At 40.2% G+C, this 22024-nt stretch overlaps 1 pseudogene; it reads left to right on the top strand.

The window, feature by feature from the left end:
• Positions 1-5120: 5120 nt before the first annotated feature.
• LOC112263512 lies at positions 5121-18543 on the top strand (annotated as a pseudogene).
• The last annotated feature ends 3481 nt before the right edge of the window (positions 18544-22024 follow it).

Consider the following 22024-nt stretch of genomic DNA (forward strand, 5'->3'; position numbering starts at 1 on the left):
ATCAGGTATGTATAACTCGCTTCAGATGGATAAATGCCTGTGCACAAAATACCATTATGCTGTGTAATAGAACTATGCTTAGCCACAGTAGCTAGCTATAGCTAACGTTCTCAATATGTTGTTCAAATCAAGTTTTATTTGTTGGCTAGCTAGGCAAATAATTAACTTTTGTTTACTAGCTAGCATGCTATCCCATGACATGTTGTAATCTTTCCTGGTTGTTTGGTCATGGGTCTTATTTAATTTGACAGTTTCAGGAATATTTATTGCATAAAATGTAACTATCAATTAGCCGTTGGCTAATTTAGTAGCGCCAGGCTAACGCTGCGTTCATAACCAAGTACGAAGGTGGTATTTAGTAGTTACATAAAGAAACGTGTCTATTATTCATGTTCTCCGACATCTCCCACATGCTGATCTCTGACGTCACCTACTAAGAAATAGCCTCGATACCAGCATTTCCGGCGGTAAAATGTACAGTGTTTTTCCGCGAGTTCAAAGAGCTTGAATGCCGCCTACGGGCAAATACCACCTTCCCACTTGGATATGAACGCAGCATAATGGTTTGTTTTGGTTTCAGAATCCTTGTTGTTGTAGCTAACTAACGTTGTTGTAGCTAACTAACGTTACTAATCCGTTGTCCCATTCAGATTAGACGGGAAATGTTATTAAACATTATACAGTGTCTATTCACAAAGCTGCCTGAGGAGATGTTGCAGACACTCCGAAGCTGTCTAAACAAAAAGAGCCCAGCACGAGATACAATTTTTGAAACCTTTGGAATTTAAAGGTGCAGTATGCAGTTATCGCGCCGCCATTTCCTGGTTGTAATTTTTTTGTTTATGTGACAAACCAAGCAATGCATAGTTTTTTTTCAAGCAATGCATTGTGTTGAGAATCATTGTGCAATCTAAACCGCTGTGAAATATATTTTCAATAACCAACAATATTGTGTTATCAGCTGTTTGAACCTGGTGTACAAAACCAAAAGTAAAAGACTCAAAAACTAAATTTAGGAAGGGTAAGCATAGAAATAGCATGCATAGAACATATCTACCGCTTCTTGAGCTTGCTTTAAAGACTGCATGACAGATCTACAACTCACTTTTCTATGGAATTTGGTCATAGCAATAAAAAATATTGTTTATATTTATACAAACGATACACTTAATGTATGCAGTTTAGGAAAGTTGCACCTGGCTGTATTTTGAGAAACAGGAAAGGTGGAATGGAATTTTCCAATGGAAATGTGCGTGCAAGGTGATGTTAGAGTTGCGTAAATTCGAATCTGGTATCAGGATAAATATAACAATGAGTCACCGATTGTATACTATGTATTTTTTATTAGCTAAGCAATAAATGGCAAATGCAACTTTCGTATATACGGGCTCACTGTAATACCACGCAGGGCAGAACGGGGAACTGACAGGATGTACGTAAACAGTTGTTCTTATACTGTGATAGGCCAACAGACAGGTTGGAACAATGTCTATCACAGTAGAGGCTGAGCGTGGTTTAGACTTGCTCAGCCTATCGCAGGCGCTCAGGCGGGTCCCCGCCTCTTGGCGCTTCTTGGAGTCCTCCCTCCGTCGATGTATAGATTCTTACTGTTCTGGTATCGCAGCCTAGTTATAACAGTTGCTCAGTTCCTGCTATTGTGTTGTTCAGTATTTTTCCATCTCATTTAAACCTCGTGATGACCCCCCCCCTATACCTAATTGACCACAACTTTGTAAGATACAGCAAGTCACACCCTGTGCTCAATATTGTTACATACAAACACAAAAACAAAGCATCTGCTGGGCTGTTATCTACAGTTTTGCAACATGCAGGTCACACCATGTTACTCAGTTCTTGTCACACACACAAACAGGCAAGTAGATGTAGCAAGCAGTTGTTCAATCTCATGATGATGCTCAAGTGCACAAATGCAGATACTTCACACAGCCAACATCAGATAATATTTAATCATATATATATATATATGGTAATGGCTATAATGTAAAACACAGAATCCCACAGTGAGGACAGTCATTGTCTGTTCTTTTGAGTTTTGATGTTGAGTCTTTGCCCGACAAAGTGATGTTAAGATATATAAGTTATCCTGTACGAGCTTTTGTACCAAATACATTACATTGCTACAGATGTCAAGCTTATGGGCATGTGGCAGCAGCGTGTAGGAGGGAGGTTCCTAGGTGTCAGAAATGTGCAGAAGTGCATGAGACAAGGGAATGTGTAGCATTGGGGAAAGTAGTGGTATGTGTTAATTGTAGGGGTGCCCATGGGGCTGGGGATCAGAAATGTACCGTGCGAGAGAGGCAGGTTGAGTTTTCCAGGGTTAGAGTAGTACAGAAGTTACTCCCGCCGTTTACCCGCGCTTCATTGACTTTTTTCACTTTGACAATCAGAGCACTGGGCAGAAATCACATCGCGTCAACACCCACCGCGGGCCTTCGCGATGCTTTATTTTAAAGTTGTCATATGCCGAAGCAGTGAAGAAAGTAGAGGAAGATGGATCAAGGGGGGGGGATCATGAGATGAGTGGTATGAGTAGTAGATCTGTACCAGTACAGAGGGATAGGCCAACAAGTAATATATGTGTCAGTAAGATTGGATTTTTAGCATTCATTGCAATGGTTATCAACTGTACTGCAGGGATGGCACGTAAGTCGCAGAAAATTGAGGTTGTGGTGGCAGCTGCAGAGAAGTACAGTGCCTTGCGAAAGTATTCGGCCCCCTTGAACTTTGCGACCTTTTGCCACATTTCAGGCTTCAAACATAAAGATATAAAACTGTATTTTTTTGTGAAGAATCAACAACAAGTGGGACACAATCATGAAGTGGAACGACATTTATTGGATATTTCAAACTTTTTTAACAAATCAAAAACTGAAAAATTGGGCGTGCAAAGTTATTCAGCCCCCTTAAGTTAATACTTTGTAGCGCCACCTTTTGCTGCGATTACAGCTGTAAGTCGCTTGGGGTATATCTCTATCAGTTTTGCACATCGAGAGACTGAAATTTTTCCCATTCCTCCTTGCAAAACAGCTCGAGCTCAGTGAGGTTGGATGGAGAGCATTTGTGAACAGCAGTTTTCAGTTCTTTCCACAGATTCTCGATTGGATTCAGGTCTGGACTTTGACTTGGCCATTCTAACACCTGGATATGTTTATTTTTGAACCATTCCATTTTAGATTTTGCTTTATGTTTTGGATCATTGTCTTGTTGGAAGACAAATCTCCATCCCAGTCTCAGGTCTTTTGCAGACTCCATCAGGTTTTCTTCCAGAATGGTCCTGTATTTGGCTCCATCCATCTTCCCATCAATTTTAACCATCTTCCCTGTCCCTGCTGAAGAAAAGCAGGCCCAAACCATGATGCTGCCACCACCATGTTTGACAGTGGGGATGGTGTGTTCAGGGTGATGAGCTGTGTTGCTTTTACGCCAAATATAACGTTTTGCATTGTTGCCAAAAAGTTCAATTTTGGTTTCATCTGACCAGAGCACCTTCTTCCACATGTTTGGTGTGTCTCCCAGGTGGCTTGTGGCAAACTTTAAACGACACTTTTTATGGATATCTTTAAGAAATGGCTTTCTTCTTGCCACTCTTCCATAAAGGCCAGATTTGTGCAATATACGACTGATTGTTGTCCTATGGACAGAGTCTCCCACCTCAGCTGTAGATCTCTGCAGTTCATCCAGAGTGATCATGGGCCTCTTGGCTGCATCTCTGATCAGTCTTCTCCTTGTATGAGCTGAAAGTTTATAGGGACGGCCAGGTCTTGGTAGATTTGCAGTGGTCTGATACTCCTTCCATTTCAATATTATCGCTTGCACAGTGCTCCTTGGGATGTTTAAAGCTTGGGAAATCTTTTTGTATCCAAATCCGGCTTTAAACTTCTTCACAACAGTATCTCGGACCTGCCTGGTGTGTTCCTTGTTCTTCATGATGCTCTCTGCGCTTTTAACGGACCTCTGAGACTATCACAGTGCAGGTGCATTTATACGGAGACTTGATTACACACAGGTGGATTGTATTTATCATCATTAGTCATTTAGGTCAACATTGGATCATTCAGAGATCCTCACTGAACTTCTGGAGAGAGTTTTCTGCACTGAAAGTAAAGGGGCTGAATAATTTTGCACGCCCAATTTTTCAGTTTTTGATTTGTTGAATAAGTTTGAAATATCCAATAAATGTCGTTCCACTTCATGATTGTTTCCCACTTGTTGTTGATTCTTCACAAAAAAATACAGTTTTATATCCTTATGTTTGAAGCCTGAAATGTGGCAAAAGGTCGCGAAGTTCAAGGGGGCCGAATACTTTCGCAAGGCACTGTATCTGTGTGTGCGAGACTTGACATCAGAAGAGTTACAGGATGTGTTTTTACTTTTTATTATTTGACCTTTATTTAACTAGGCAAGTCAGTTAAGAACAATCTCTTTTTATTTTATTGTATATGTTATTTCACCTTTATTTAATCAGGTAGTTCAGTTGAGAACAAGTTATCATTTAGATAAAGATAAAGCAAAGCAGTGCGACCAAAAACAACAACACAGAGTTACCCATAAACAAACATACAGTTAATAACACAATAGAAAATAAAAATAGAAAAATCTATGTACAGTGTGTGCAAATGTAGAAGAGTAGGGAGGTAGGCAATAAATAGGTCATAGAGGTGAAATAATTACCATTTAGCATTAATACTGTAGTGATGTGCAAGTGGAGATACTGGGGTGCAAGAGGGTAAGTAATAATATGGGGATGAGGTAGTTGGGTGTGCTATTTACAGATTGGCTGTGTACAGGTACGGTGATCGATAAGCTGCTCTGACAGCTGATGCTTAAAGTTAGAGAGGGAGATATAAGACTCCAGCTTCAGAGATTTTTGAAATTCGTTCCAGTCATTGGCAGCAGAGAACTGGAAGGAAAGGCGGCCAAAGTAAGTGTTGGCTTTGGGGATGACAAGTGCAATATACCTGCTGGAGCACGTGCTATGGGTGGGTGTTGCTATGGTGAACAGTGAGCTGAGATAAGGCAGGGCTTTACCTAGCAAAGACTTCTACAATGACGGCCTACCCTGACAACGCTAGGTCAATTGTGCGTCGCCCTATGGGACTCCCAATCACGGCCGGTTGTGATACAGCCTGGATTCGATTCAGGGTCTGTAGTGACGCTTCAAGCTATGAGATGCAGTGACTTAGACCGCTGCGCCACTTTGGAGCCTGTGTATTAAGTGGTGATGTCCCATCCTTTCAGGTTGTTGGCATGAGGTAGGACTAAATAGATTTAAATAGTGGAGTAGGGTGGTGTTATTTTTTACAGTTAGATGGTAGGGTATTTTTATTTATTTTTCAAACAAAGTATAAAGGAGTTGTACTCCAGTCTAGTAGGTGGCGGTAATGCAACATATTGGATGCCAACCGCCGTTAAACCTAATCGAAGAAGAGTGTGAGTTATAGGGAGGGAACACGTGAAAAACAGCCACACTGTGCAGAAGCTGGTCCTTCTTGGGTATGATAGTACTTGAATCCAAATAATTGTTTGTCTAAATGTTTTTGTCCTGCTGAGCTGAATAAGATGAATTTACATGAAAAAACTGCGCATATTAAGTGTATATTTTGTATTTGAAAGATTCTTTCTCGGTAGTAAGAAAGTTAAGTTCCAAAACTTTCCAAAACCTTATCGCTAGGTGAGGCTTATTTGGGTAAACTGGATATACCCAAAGAGGAAGAGAGAGACCCAACTCGGCTGAAAATCTTTTCCCATCCAGCAGGTGTTTTTTTTAATTCTTTCGTTTAGCCCACCAAGCAAGGAGTTTTTGTCAGTGAGCGTGTCGAATTTGTTCAACAATAAAACGAATGGCTTATTTGCTACGTGAGATTTATTTGATCGAATAGAAGTGATGGTAAAGCTTATGTTGTTACGTAGTGTACTGATAAGACATTTAAGTTACATCCCTGCAACACAGCCCGCCGTGCCGCTTTGTGGACATTGTTAGGGCGGAGAGACATGTATATTGACAGTATATCGATTCACCTTTGGTCTACCCCTTGGGTTCTTGAGAGCTACTTATTTGCCAGGCTATTAGCGTCCGAGCTAGCTAATGCTCATCCGTGTCCGTTATTTTATAACCCTCAAATGATTCTCCCCTGTATGATATGTGATCTCATCAGCATATGAACAGTTCAAAGCCTGTGTATTAGAATCTTGTCTGTAGCAAAGAGTAGAGTTGTAGTTCACTTCCTCTGGTTTGTGGTGAAGAGTAACAGCAAAACATTCACATAAAAACGTTTCAAATGATAAAAGATTCAAAATGGCTTTGACCAACATTCTTTTGATCTCCTATTTGATGTATCAATCAGGAATGTTTGTACTGATTACTCAATGTGTTTATTTGGCAAACTGAATAGTATTGATACGTTTTTTTATTTAGCAAATATTTTGTTGTTGAGCAGGTCTGACAAAATCCAAAAATGTTCAAACCTGGAAGGAACTCTTCCTCGAATTCTATACTGACTTGGGTCACTACATTGATCACTATGGCACCCTGAATAAAGCCTGGGATGACCTGAAGAGATACCTTGACCCCAGGATGATTGCCTCTCTCAAAGGTAAGCCCCCACAAGGCATACACATCACCACTAGGGGATTTGATAGCAGTGAGATGGTTCGATGGAACAATTAGGCCTTATTATCATAAAACCCTCAACCAATATGTTGATGGTTTCCAAATGTAACGGATAGAAAATCCATACTTAATTTAAAAAAAAAAAGTGATTTGTTTGCCAAAGTCAATTTTATGATTTCCCCTGAGCAGAGGGAGCAAAGGAAGAGCTGGATGGCATTGAGGTGCAGGTGGGTTGCAAGATTTCAAATGACGACCGGTGCTCATACCGGATACACAATGGGCAGAAGCTGGTTGTTCCTGGCTATGATAATGTTTTTGTGCTGCTGAGCTGAATAAGTTGAATTTACACCAACAAATGTACATCATTTTTTTTACCACAAGTATACTTTACCTACCCCTATTTTCTTTCAGTTTAATGGGAAGCATGGCCCTGTCTAACCACTACCGCTCAGAGGACCTGCTGGATAATGAAACGGCAGCAGGTGGCTTTAAGCAGCGCAAGGGCATGAGGCCGTGTTTGCCCCTCACCTTCTGCTTCCACACAGGCCTCAGCCAATACATGGCCCTGTGGAGGGCACCGCAGCGAGATCTTCTACCACTGCCCGGTCAGTTTCCATATGAGACCCCAGCCCCCGCCCCCATTATAACAGGGAGACAGCCTTTTATTCTCACACACAGGTTATGGATGAAAATAATAAGAAAGTCTGTAGCATCGCTTAGTAATGATAAACAACTCCTTAATTTGAGCTTTATATAACTTATTTAAAAACAATTATTTCACCTTTATTTAACCAGGTAGGCAAGTTGAGAACAAGTTCTCATTTACAATTGCGACCTGGCCAAGATAAAGCAAAGCAGTTTGACGCATACAACAACACAGAGTTACACATGGAGTAAAACAAACATAATAATACAGTAGAAAAATTAGTCAATATACAATGTGAGCAAATGAGGTGAGATAAGGGAGGTTAAAGGCAAAAAAATCCATGGTGGCGAAGTAAATACAATATAGCAAGTAAAACACTGGAATGGTAGATATGCAGTAGAAGAATGTGCAAAGTAGAGAGAAATAATGGGGTGCAAAATAAATAAATACAGTAGGGGAAGAGGTAGTTGTTTGGGCTAAATTATAGATGGGCTATGTACAGGTGCAGTAATCTGTGAGCTGCTCTGACAGCTGGTGCTTAAAGCTAGTGAGGGAGATAAGTGTTTCCAGTTTCAGAGATTTTTGTAGTTCGTTCCAGTCATTGGCAGCAGAGAACTGGAAGGAGAGGTGGCCAAAGGAAGAATTGGTTTTGGAGGTGACCAGAGAGATATACCTGCTGGAGCGCGTGCTACAGGTGAGTGCTGCTATGGTGACCAGCGAGCTGAGATAAGGGGGGACTTTACCTAGCAGAGTCTTGTAGATGACCTGGAGCCAGTGTGTTTGGCGAAAGCTAAATACTGAAAGTTATTTTTGACAGATACAACTCACTGCATCTGGGGGGGAGCCATTTTCTAGCTTTCTCACCACGTCAATTGCAAACAGCTTCCAGTGTTTACATTTCATAAATTGGAGCAAGGACAACTCTTTGCCACTGGGGGCAGCCCTTTTCTAGCTTTGGTATCTCACCACAGGCAGGAGAAAATGTTGAATAATGGAAATTAACTAATGGCGGTAGTGGAAAAAGTACCCAATTGTAATACTTGAGTTAAAGTAAAGATACCTTAATATACAATGACTTGCGTAAAAGTCACCCAGTAAAAGTATACAAGTCTTTGATTTAAAATATACTTAAGTATCAAAAATAAAAGTTAAAATAATTTCACATTCCTTATATTAAGAAAACCAGACTGCACGATTTTCGATTTATTTTTTATAGCCATTAGCATATATATGATTAAATATTATCTGTTGGTTGAGTGAGGAATCTGCATTTGTGCACTGGAGCATCATTATGAGATTAAACAACTGCTTGCTACTTGCCTGTTTGTGTGTGTGACAAGAACTGAGTAACATGGTGTGACCTGCATGTTGCAAAACTGTAGATAACAGCCCAGCAGATGCTTTGACCTTGTGTTTGTATGTAACAATATTGAGCACATGGTGTGACTTGCTGTATCTTACAAAGTTGCGGTTAAGCAGGCATAGGGAGGGGTGGTCATCACGAGATTTAACTGAGATGGAAAAATACTGAACAACACAATAGCAGGAACTGAGCAACTGTTATAACTAGGGGGTGATACCAGAACAGTAGGAATCTTTTCATCGATGGAGGGAGGACTCCAAGAAACGCCAAGAGGCGGGGACCTGCCTGAGCGCCTGCGATAGGCTGAGCAAGTTTAAACCACGCCCAGCCTCTACTGTGATCGGCCAACAGACGGGTTGGAACAATGTCTATCATAGTATAAGAACACTGTTTACGTACATCCTGTCAGTTCCCTGTTCTGCCCTGCGTGGTATTACAGTGAGCCCGTATATACGAAAGTTGCATTTGCCATTTATTACTTAGCTAATAAAAAATACATAGTATACAATCGGTGACTCATTGTTATATTTATCCTTTGAATTTACGCAACTCTAACATTACATATATTATAAAAATATTCAGTTAGGTTGTGTGAAAATGTTTCATGGCGACATCTCACTGCAAGTTAAGCAAACTTAAAAGCAACTTTTATTTGGATGCTTAACAACTAGGTTATTATGTAATTCCAGGAATTCTTCAAGGTACAGAGGATTCTGGCATTGCTCCCATTCTTGAGGTTGTGGACACTGCATGATGGGAGATGTGAAATATAAACTGCTGTATTGCAACATAGCACTTCATTAATGGAATAAAAAAAATGAAAGTCTGGATTATTTGCTCAAATAATATTTGTTGATATTCAATGTTAGTTCCTCAACATAAATGGATTTGAACTTATGCAGTGTCTCATTAACTCATTATTTTTCTTCCTCTCACTCTAATTTCTCACCTTAGGGTCCAGCTTTACTGAGTGGTTTACCTCGTACGTCCATAATGTGGTAACAGGAGAAGACCCCATCATCTGGGATCAGACCTCCAGGTAACCTCCATTTAACTTTCCCTTTCTGGAATACCTAAATGGCACATGCAGGGAGGTCATAGTTTCTGTCTCATGATGGCAATACTCTACAATATGTAGTAGGGCTGACTGAGATTTCTTTAGTCGAGCACAGGCAAATAAATAAATAAATATATATTATATATATATATATATATATACAGTACCAGTCAAAATGTAGGACACCTATTCTTTCAAGTTAAAAAAAAATCTATTTTTTCTCTACATTGTAGAATAATAGTGAAGGCATCACAACTATGAAATAACAGATATGGAATCATGTAGTAACCAAAAAAGTGTTAAATCAAAATATATATTTTATATTTGAGAATCTTAAAGTAGCCATCATTTGTCTTGATGACAGCTTTGCACACTCTTGGCTTTCTCGCAAACAAGCTTCACTTGGAATGCTTTTCCAACAGTCTTGAAGGTGTTCCCGCATGTGCTGTGCACTTGTTGGCTGCTTTTCCTTCATCTGTGGTCCAACTCATCTCTAACCATCTCAATTGGGTTGAGGTCGGGTGATTTGTAGAGAGGGCTGGTCATCTGATGCAGCACTCCATCACTCTCCTTCTTGATCAAATAGCCCTTACACAGCCTGGAGGTGTGTTGGGTCATTGTCCTGTTGAAAAACAAATAATAGTCACAGTAAGCCTAAACCAGATGGGATGGCTTATCGCTGCAGAATGCTGTGGTAGCCATGCTGGTTAAGTGTGCCTTGAATTCTAAATAAATCACAGACAGTGTCACCAGCAAAGCACCATCACACCACCTCCTCCATGCTTCACGGTGGAAACCACACATGCAGACATCTGTTCACCTACTCTGCGTCTCAAAAAGACACAGCAGTTGGATCCAAAAATCTCAAATTTGGACTCATCAGACAAAAGGACAGATTTCCACCGGTCTGTCAATTGCTCGTTTTTCTTGTCCCAAGTAAGTCTTCATATTATTAGTTTCCTTTAGTAGTGGTTTCTTTGCAGTAATTCAACTTTTCTTCTGGAGCAGAGGTAACTGTGTCTTTCTTTCCTGTGGCGGTCCTCATAAGAGCCAGTGTCATTATAGCGCTTGATGGTTTTTGCGACTGCACTTGAAGAAACTTTCAAAGTTCTTAATTTTACGTATTGACTGACTTTCATGTGTTAAAGTAATGATGGACTGTTGTTTCTCTTTGCTCATTTGAGCTGTTCTTGCCATAATATGGACTTGGTCTTCTGTATACCAACCCTTCCTTGTCACAACACAACTGATTGGCTCAAATGCATTAAGAAGGAAATAAATTACACAAATTAAGATACCTGTAATGCATTTCAATTAACAGGTGTGACTACCTTGAAGCTGGTTGAGAAAATGCCTAGAGTGTACAAAGCTTTTAAGGTGGCTACTTTGAAGATTCTGAAATAAAATATTTTCTGATTTGTTTAACTTTTTTTTTCTCATTACTACATGATTCCAAATGTGTTATTTCATAGTTTTGATGTCTAAACAATTATTCTAAAATTGTTCTTTACATATTAAAATGATTGAGTAGGTGTGTCCAAACTTTTGGCTGCTCCTCTATCTACAGAAATAAGACAGATCCTGCTTCTGTTGCCTGTTTAATAGCCTACTGATTCCATGACCACCAAGTGTAATTTTTTATTTTTTTATTTATTTATTTTACCTTTATTTAACTAGGCAAGTCAGTTAAGAACAAGTTCTTATTTTCAATGACTGCCTAGGAACAGTGGGTTAACTGCCTTGTTCAGGGGCAGATTTGTTCAGGGACAGATTTGTACCTTGTCAGCTCGGGGATTTAACCTTGCAACCTTTCAGTTACTAGTTAGAGCTACCCTACGCTGCCGCCCCATGCAACGACATGTCAAGTAAACAATTTCACAAATTCAGCTTTTTAAAATCTTTGCTTTGCTGTAATAAAGGCTTTACACTTTATTTTGTTAGAACAGCCTCTCCTGTATTATTTATAATCGATTTAGTGTCTACAGTACTCCAAATTGTCAGAATATTATTATAATAATACTACATATGTTTGATGTTGTTGTTATTATGATGATCATAAGTAATTTATTTTTTATTTCACCTTTATTTAACCAGGTAGGCTAGTTGAGGACAAGTTCTCATTTGCATCTGCGACCTGGCCAAGATAAAGCATAGCAGTTCGACAAATACAACAACCCAGAGTTACACATGGAATAAACAAACATACAGTAGGAAAAAAATAAAACAAAAAGTATATATGCAGTGAGTGCAAATGAGGTAAGATAAGGCAATGTTTGGCAGCATGAGTGAAGGATGCTTTGTTGCGAAATAGGAAGGCAATTCTAGATTTAATTTTGGATTGGAGATGCTTAATGTGAGTCTGGAAGGAGAGTTTACAGTCTAAGCAGACACCTAAGTATTTGTAGTTGTCAACATATTCTAAGTCAGAGCCGTCCAGAGTAGTGATGCTGGATTGGCGGGCAGGTGCGGGCAGTGATCAGTTGAAGAGCATGCATTTAGTTTTACTTGCATTTAAGAGCAGTTGGAGGCCACGGAAGGAAAGTTGTATGGCATTGAAGCTCGTCTGGAGGTTAGCTAACAGTGTCCAACGAAGGGCCAGAAGTATACAGAATGGTGTCGTCTGCATAGAGGTGGATCAGAGAATCAGCAAGAGCGACATCATTGACGTATACAGAGAAGAGTCGGCCCGAGAATTTAACCCTGTGGCACCCCCATAGAGACTGCCAGAGGTCCGGACACACCGATTTGACACATTGAACTCTATCAGAGAAGTAGTTTGTAAACCAGGCGAGGCAATCATTTGAGAAACCAAGGCAGTTGTCTGCCAATAAGAATCGGGTGATTGGCCGTCGAAAGCCTTGGCCAGGTCGATGAATACGGCTGCACAGTAATGTCTCTTATCGATGGCAGTTATGATATCATTTAGGACTTTGAGCGTGGCTGGGTGAACCCATGACCAGCTCTGCAACCAGATTGCATAGCGGCGAACGTACGGTGAGATTCGAAATGGTCGGTAATCTGTTTGTTAACTTGGCTTTCGAAGACCTTAGAAAGGCAGGGTAGGATAGATATAGGTCTGTAGCAGTTTGGGTCTAGAGTGTCTCCCCCTTTGAAGAGGGGGATGACCACGGCAGCTTTCCAATCTTTGGGAATCTCAGACGACATAAGGTTGAAACAGGCTAGTAATAGGGGTTGCAACGATTTCGGCAGATAATTTTCGAAAGAGAGGGTCCAGATTGTCTCGCCTGGCTTATTTGTAGGGGTCCAGATTTTGCAGCTCTTTCAGAACATCAGCTATCTGGATTTGGGTGAAGGAGAAATCGGGGAGGCTTGGGCGAGTTGCTGTGGGGAGTGCAGGGCTTTTGACCGGGTAGGGGTAGCCAGGTGGAAAGCATGGCCAGCCATGGAACAATTATTATTGAAATTCTCAATTATAGTGGATTTATTGGTGGTGACAGTGTTTCCTAGCCTCAGTGCAGTGGGCAGCTGGGAAGATGTGCTCTTACTCTCCATGGACTTTACATTGTCTCAGGACTTTTTTGAGTTGCAAATTTCTGCTTGAAAAAGCTAGCCTTAGCTTTCCTAACTGCCTGTGTGTATTGGTTCCTAACGTCCCTGAAAAGTTGCATATCACAGGGGCTATTCAATGCTAATGCAGAACGCCACAGGATGTTTTTGTGCTGGTCAAGGGCAGTTGGGTCTAGAGAGAACCAAGGGCTAAATCTGTTCCTGGTTCTAAATTTTTTGAATAGGACATGCTTATTTAAGATGGGGAGGAAGGCATTTTAAAGAATGACCAGGCATCCACTACTGACGGGATGAGGTCAATATCCTTCCAGGATAACCGGACCAGGTCGATTAGAAAGGCCTGCTCGCTGAAGTGTTTTAGGGAGCGTTTGACAATGATGGGGTGGTCGTTTGACCACGGACTCATTACGGATGCAGGCAATGAGGCAGTGATTGCTGAGATCTTGGTTGAAAACAGCAGAGGTATATTTGGAGGGCAAGTTGGGGAGGATGATATCTATGCGGGTGCCTGTGTTAACAGATTTGGGGTTGTACCTGGTGGGTTCATTGATAATTTGTGTGAGATTGAGGGCATCAAGTTTATATTGTAGGATGGCCCGGGGTCTTAAGCATGTCCCAGTTTAGGTCACCTAGCAGCATGAGCTCTGAAGATAGATAGGGGGGCAATCAGTTCACATATGGTGTCCAAGGCACAGCAGGGGGCAGAGGGTGGCCTATAGCAAGCGGCAACGGTGAGAGACTTGTTTCTGGAAAGGTGGATTTTTAAAAGTAGAGGGGCAGTAGATTGAGGCTCTCTCTGCAGTAGATTGCAACTCCGCCCCCTTTGGCAGTTCTAGCCGCAGAGCCAATTTGAGCAGCTTTCGTCGGTAGTCCAGTCGTGAAGGATCGGCGGGGTTCCATGCCCCGTACCGGCAGTAGAAGGGGGTCCGGGCCAGTTGGCAAAAAGGGTATTATAGCCCAGGAGTCGCTGTTGGGCTTCTTCTGCTAGCCGGGATATGGGCCTAGCATGGGCTAGCTCCAGGCTGACTGGTGCTAGCTTCGGGACAGGAACGTGACTTTAAAACCTCTTAGGGATCCCTTAAGCTCGAATCCCGTTAGCGGGATAGATTTGACAACATCCAGTGAAATTGCAGAGCGCCAAATTCAAACTACAGAAATATAAATATTCAACATTCATGAAAATGTCTGTAATACATCAAAATCAATCTTAATTTGTTATTCCAGCCGCTGTGTCAGATTTCAAAAAGGCTTTACGGTGAATGCACACCATGCAATTATCGGAGGACAGCGCCCCGCATACAAAATCATGAAAAACATATTTCAGCCAGGCAGGTGCAACACGAAAGTCAGAAATAGCCATATAATAAATGCCTTTTTGAAGATCTTCATCTTTTTGCAATCTCAAATGTCTGTGACACAATGAATGGTCGTTTTGTTCGATAATTTCCTTCTTTATATCCCCAAAATGTCAATTTATTTGGCGTGTTTGATTAAAAAATACACCAGTTCCAACATGACTACAAAGTAGTTATAATAATAAGTTACCTGTGAACTTTGTCCAAACATTTCAAACAACGTTCCTAATCCAACCTCAGGTGTCCTAAAATGTAAATAATCTATCAAATTTAAGACGTGATCAACAGTTTCCAATACCGAAGAAAAACAACACTGAGCGCGCTCCTGTTCACGCGCAACAAAATTCTAGAGACCTTCTGAGTGACACGTAGAAAGAATAGCACTACTTCATTTTTCAAAAGAAAAACATTGAACAATTTCTAAAGACTTTTGACATCTAGTGGAAGCCATAGGAACTTGTCAGGGAAATTGCAAGATTATGTTATAATGTTTGTCTTGCATTATAATGGTTGTTTTATTCAACATAATAGAGTATTTGGTTAACCATTGTGTGTGTCTTCTACTGAGGATGGGCCTCTATGAGAACACGGACAGAGGAGATTTACGTTGTCTTTGGGTGATAAAACCTAAAGCGCATTCCAGAGAACATGAGTTAATGTTTCTGCTCTATACCGTACCAGGGAGAGATGGTTCTAGTTTGGAGTCTTAACCTTGTGACCATGCTATGTATCTGTTGTTTGTCATGTAGGTTGAAAAGGGGTGTATCTTGGCTATAAAAGACCTTTGTACTTTTATTTATCACTCTCAACGGATCATTAGAAATGGTGAATCATTGAGAATTATTGCTATTTTTGCTCTTATTATTAAAGATTTAGTTTTAAGTATAACTGGCTTGTGTGATAAGTTTGTCTCTCCTCATTTGATAGTAAGGAAATTAACCACCACAAACTGCAATCTGGGCCCTAATAAATCAGGTTTCCCATAGAAAAGCATTGGAAAACACCATGACCTCAAACTTTTTTCCCTGGATGGATTGTGCTCGGGGTTTCGCCTGCCAAATCAGTTCTGTTATACTCACAGACATTATTCTAACAGTGTTTTCTATCCAAATATACTAATTATATGCATATCCTAGCTTCTGGCCCTGAGTAACAGGCAGTTTACTTTGGGCACGCTTTTCATCCGGACGTGAAAATACTGCCCCCTATCCCTAAGAATTTTTAAACCAGGAATAGTCACTCGGATTGCAGCTAGCTAGCTGTGGTGATCCAGGTGAAGAGGTTCAGAGCTTGCGGTAGGATACTGGGGATATGGAGAGAAAAAAGGTCCGGTATGCTCTTTTGAATCGTGTTGTACAAACTGGCGAGAGCTTTCTGAGCTAAAGGTTAGCTGATGACCGCTAGCAGTGGTTAGCTGACTGTTAGCTAGTTAGCTGGCTAGCTTCTGTTGGGGAATACCGGTTCGGAGGTGGATACTGTTAGAGTTGCGTAAATTCGAATCTGGTATCAGGATAAATATAACAATGAGTCACCGATTGTATACTATGTATTTTTTATTAGCTAAGTAATAAATGGCAAATGCAACTTTCGTATATACGGGCTCACTGTAATACCACGCAGGGCAGAACAGGGAACTGACAGGATGTACGTAAACAGTGTTCTTATACTGTGATAGACATTGTTCCAACCTATCACAGTAGTGGCTGAGCGTGGTTTAGACTTGCTCAGCCTATTGCAGGCACTCAGGTGGGTCCCCACTTCTTGGAGTCCTCCCTCCGTTGATGTATAGATTCTTACTGTTCTGGTATCGCAGCCTAGTTATAACAGTTGCTCAGTTCCTGCTATTGTGTTGTTCAGTATTTTTCCATCTCGGTTAAACCTCGTGATGACCACCCCTCCCTATACCTAATTAACCACAACTTTGTAAGATACAGCAAGTCACACCATGTGCTCAATATTCTTACATACAAACACAGGGACAAAGCATCTGCTGGGCTGTTATCTACAGTTTTGCAACATGCAGGTCACACCATATTACTCAGTTCTTGTCACACACGCACAAACAGGCAAGTAGATGTAGCAAGCAGTTGTTTAATCTCATGATGATGCTCTAGTGCACAATGCAGATACCTCACACAGCCAACATCAGATAATATTTAATCATATATATATATATGGTAATGGCTATAATGTAAAATACAGAATCCCACAATACGAATAATTTAGAAGAGACAGATCCACACCACATTGGGTGAGGTGGGTTGCAGGAGAGTATTTTGAAGTTGAGGTTTAGAAAAATATAAAACATATAAATATATATACATGGGACATATACAAGACAAAGAACAAAGATGTCTGACTGCTACGCCATCTTGGATCAGTAATGTCATCATTTATAGGCTTAGTGTAGCAGCCTTGTATAACCGCCATTGAGCTGAAGGTCTAAGAGCGAATCCTGTTTAGTCTTAATACTGTAACTTACTTAGGCTGAACCCCTGGCTACACTACCATAAAGGCCTGATTGGTGGAGTGCTGCAGAGATGGTTGTCCTTCTGGAAGGTTCTCCCATCTCCACAGAGGAACACTGGAACTCTGTTAGAGTGACCATTGAGTTCTTGGTCACCTCCCTTCTCCCCCAATTGCTAATTTTGGCCAAGCGGCCAGCTTGTTCAAAACTTATTCCATTTAAGAGTGATGGAAGCCACTGTGTTCTTGGGGACCTTCAATGCGGCAGAACGTTTTTGGTACACTTCCCCAGATCTGTGCCTCGACACAGTCCTGTCTCGGAGATCTATGGACAATTCCTTTGACCTCGTGGCTTGGTTTTTGATCTGACATGCACTGTCAACTGTAGGACCTTGTATAGACAGGTGTGTGCCTTTTCCAAATCATGTCCAATCAATTTAATTTACCACAGGTTGACTCCAATCAAGTTATAGAAACATCTCAAGAATGATCAATGGAAACAGGATACTCCTGAGCTCAATTTTGAGTCTCATATCAAAAGGTCTGAATAGTTATGTAAATAAGGTATTTGTTATTTAATACATTTACTAAAATGTCTAAACCTGTTTCTTTTTGCTTTGTCATGGGGTATTGTGTGTAGATTGAGGAAAAAATCTTATTTTATCATTTTTAGAAGTCTAGAAGTAACAAAATGTAGAAAAAGTCAAGGGGTCTGAATACTTTCCGAATGCACTGTAGTTGATTTGATTAAAACACATAGGATGTGTCTATATATGGAAAAATAATGTTTACATTTTTTTTCAAAGAGACAACTCTTGGTCGACCAAGTTTTTTTTTTTTTTGGTGGGGACACCACTAATATGTAGTTAACATGCATTCAAATCAAGGCTTCCAAAGGATTTTGAAGGTTTAAGCTTTGTCCCTATTCACAGGTACGTCCATGATAAGCAGTGTGTTTCCGCCACGGGATATTACTGTTTCAGTGTCTACCTCATTCTTACCGGAGCTCAGCTCAGTGGATCCTCCACATTTTTTCTTCACCTACCGGATCAGGTACCACTATTTCCTCTACTGATTTCAGCTGATAATGATTAAAATGATATGGGTAAATGGATCATAATACAGCTGTCATAACTTCCCTAACCTTATACATTACATTTTACCCTCAGGATTGAAATGGCAAATGATGCCCTCCCTGAGAATGCTTGTCGTTATTGGAAGATCACCAATGCTAATGTGGAGGAGGTGACTAGACTAGAGATGATTCTGTGGACTTAGCGTAATGTTTCATTCTCAGTTGTCTCCTTTTGGTAGCAGTGGACAAAAACCTGTTACGATCTAAGAATGATTTGCAGCTAACGGATTAGTAAATGTAATTTTCATCATACAGTTGAAGTCAGAAGTTTACATACTTAGGTTGGAGTCATTAAAACTCATCTTTCAACCACTCCACAAATATCTTGTTAACAAACTATAGTTTTGGCAAGTCAGTTAGGACATCTACTTTGTGCATGACACAAGTAATTTTTCCAACAATTGTTTTGACAGATTATTTCACTTATAATTAAATGTAATCACAATTCCAGTGGGTCAGAAGTTTACATACACTAAGTTGACTGTCTTTGGGACCCACCCCCTACACTATTTGCTTGACATCATGGGAAGATCAAATCAGCCAAGAACTCAGAATTTTTTTTCCAAACGCCTGAAGGGACCACGTTCATCTGTACAAACACTAGTGATTTTAACATGTATTAACTCAGGACTGTGAATACGTATGTAAATGTATTTCCTTTTCAATACATTTGCAAAAATGTCTAAACACGTGTTTTCACTGGGTTATTGTGTGTAAATGGGTGAGAAATATATTTAATCCATTTTGAATTCAGGCTGTAACAAAACATTTTTTTTAACAAGTCAAGGTGTATGAATACTTTTTGAAGGCATTGTATCTAGTTCACTTATTTGTTTTTTTCCCTCATAAGTCTGGACAAATTCAAAGAATTTACAGAGGAAGAACGAGAGAGAGAAAGTTAAAGGAACAAAGATAATACCCCCAAAACGCCCCCCTCTCACAATTACCATTAACAGAGGAGGTTAGCATTTTTGCAGGGGTATGAACTTTGTTCTTCTGTAACTTTCGTGGTCTTTATTATTCACGATTCATACATAATTATTCACAATCATGGAAGCATCCACATTAATGTAGTGTTCTGAAACATCTATTATTTACAATAAACGTGACTCCAAAATGACAATACATTATTCACTATTCAGTTCCTATTGGGTGAAAGGTAATCTGAAACACATCCAACAAGTACGTACAGTCGTATGAAAATGTTTGGCCACCCCTCTGAGGCTGCATAATAATTTACTCTGTCGTCACAGAAAATGATCAGTGGCATGCCATTCATTTTCTAATAAAAGCTGAGTACTGGGGTATTGTCCAGACAAAGATTTTTAGTGTAGCAATATTAAGTTGTATGAAATTAAATCAGATGTGAAAAATAGGCAATGCAAAAATGTGGGCACCCTTGTCATTCTGTTGATTTGAATACCTGTAACTACTTAGCACTGATTAATTGGAACACACAATTGGTTTGGTGAGCTCATTAAGCCTTGAACTTCATAGACAAGTGCATCCAATCATGAGAAAAGGTATTTAAGGTGGCCAATTGCAAGTTGTTCTCTGACTCTCTGAAGAGTGGCAACATGGGGGGCTCAAAACAACTCTCAAATGACCTGAAAACAAAGATTGTTCAACATTATGGTTTAGAGGAAGGCTACAAAAAGCTATTGCAGAGATTTAAGCTGTCAGTGTCCACTGTGGAACATAGTGAGGAAATGGAAGACCACCGGCACAGTTCTTGTTAAGGCCAGAAGTGGCAGGCCAAGTAAAATATCGGAGAGGCGAAGGATGGTGAGAACGGTCAAAAACAGCCCACAGACCACCTCCAAAGACCTACAACATCATCTTGCTGCAGATGGTGTCACTGTGCATCGTTCAACAATTCAACGTACTTTGCACAAGGAGAAGCTGTATGGGAGAGTGATGCGGATGAAGCCTTTTCTGTACACACGCCACAGTGTTGCTTGAGATATGCAAACGCACATTTGGACAAGCCAGCTTCATTTTGGAATGAGATGCTGTGGACTGATGAAACAAAGATTTGAGTTATTTGGTCATAACAAGGGACGTTATGCATGGCAGCAAAAGAACACAGCGTTCCAAGAAAAACACTTGCTACCCACAGTAAAATTTGGTGGGGGTTCCATCATGCTGTGGGGCTGTGTGGCCAGTTCCGGTACTGGGAATCTTGTTAAAGTTGAGGGTTGCATGGATTCCACTCAATATCAGCAGATTCTTGGGAAAATGTTGAAGAATCAGTCACAAAGTTGAAGTTACGCCGGGGCTGGAGGAATGGTCCAAAATGTATTTTACCTTTTATTTAACTAGGCAAGTCAGTTAAGAACAAATTCTTATTTTCAATGACCGCCTAGGAACAGTGGGTTAACTGCCTGTTCAGGGGCAGTTAACGACAGATTTGTACCTTGTCAGCTCGGGGGTTTGAACTTGCAACCTTCATCCAGAATCCAGACACTCATTAGAGGCTATGGGAAGTGTCTAGAGGCTGTTATTTTCGCAAAAGGAGGCTCTACTAAATATTTGTGACTTTTCTATTGGGGTGCCCAAATTTATGCACCTGTCTAATTTTGTTTTGATGCATATTGCACATTTTCTGTTAATTCAATAAACCTAATTTCACTACTGAAATATTACTGTGTCCATCAGTTATTTGATAGATCAAAATGAAAGTGTTGATCCAAACACCCAATTTTTTATAAATGGAAATCATGGAAATTGTCAGGGGTGCCCAAACTTTTTCATATGACTATGTCATCACAAGCTTGATGTATTCATTGCATGCTAGGAATATGGGACCAAATACTAAACTATTGACTACTTTGATACAATAAAAGTGAATTTAAAAAAAAAGATGTATAAAGTTATTTCATTTCTAAACAGTCAAAGAGATGTATTAAAATAAAAAGTGACATTCTGTGCTGTCGCCTCATATTAAACGTATGATCTTAAATAAAACATTCTGGAGTATAGAGCCACATTTAAAAAATGTTGCTTGACTGTAAGTAAATACGGCGGGAAGTGTATATTATGTTTTATAATGCTTTCCAATTTCAGGTCATTAGATGGACATTATCTCAGCTTTGAGCACAAGTGTATCACTCATCTCAGCATGTACAGTTGAAGTCGGAAGTTTACATACACTTAGGTTGGAGTCATTAAAACTTGTTTTTCAACCACTCCACAAGTTTCTTGTCAACAAACTATAGTTTTGGCAAGTCGGTTAGGACATCTACTTTGTGCATGTCACAAGTAATTTTTCCAACAATTGTTTACAGACAGATTATTTCACTTATAATTCCCTGTATCACAATTCCAGTTGGTCAGAAGTTTACATACACTAAGTTGACTGTGCCTTTAAACAGCTTGAAAAATTCCAGAAAATGTCATGGCTTTAGAAGCTTCTGATAGGCTAATTGACATCATTTGAGGTGTACCTGTGGATGTATTTCAAGGCCTACTTTCAAACTCAGTGCCTCTTTGCTTGACGTCATGAGACAATCCAAAGAAACCAGCCAAGACCTTAGAAAACAAAAAATTGTAGACCTCCACAAGTTTGGTTCATCCTTGGAAGCAATTTCCAAACGCCTGAAGGTACCACGTTCATCTGTACAAACAATAGTACGCAAGAATAAACACCATGGGACCACGCAGCCATCATACCACTCAGGAAGGAGACGCGTTCTGTCTCCTAGAGATGAACGTACTTTGGTGCGAAAAGTGCAAATCAATCCCAGAACAACAGCAAAGGACCTTGTGAAGATGCTGGAGGAAAAGGGTTCAAAAGTATCTTTATCCACAGTAAAATTAGGCCAATATCGAAACGCAACCTGA

Source organism: Oncorhynchus tshawytscha, linkage group LG12 (assembly GCF_018296145.1).
Source record: "Oncorhynchus tshawytscha isolate Ot180627B linkage group LG12, Otsh_v2.0, whole genome shotgun sequence".
Lineage (NCBI taxonomy): Eukaryota > Metazoa > Chordata > Actinopteri > Salmoniformes > Salmonidae > Oncorhynchus > Oncorhynchus tshawytscha.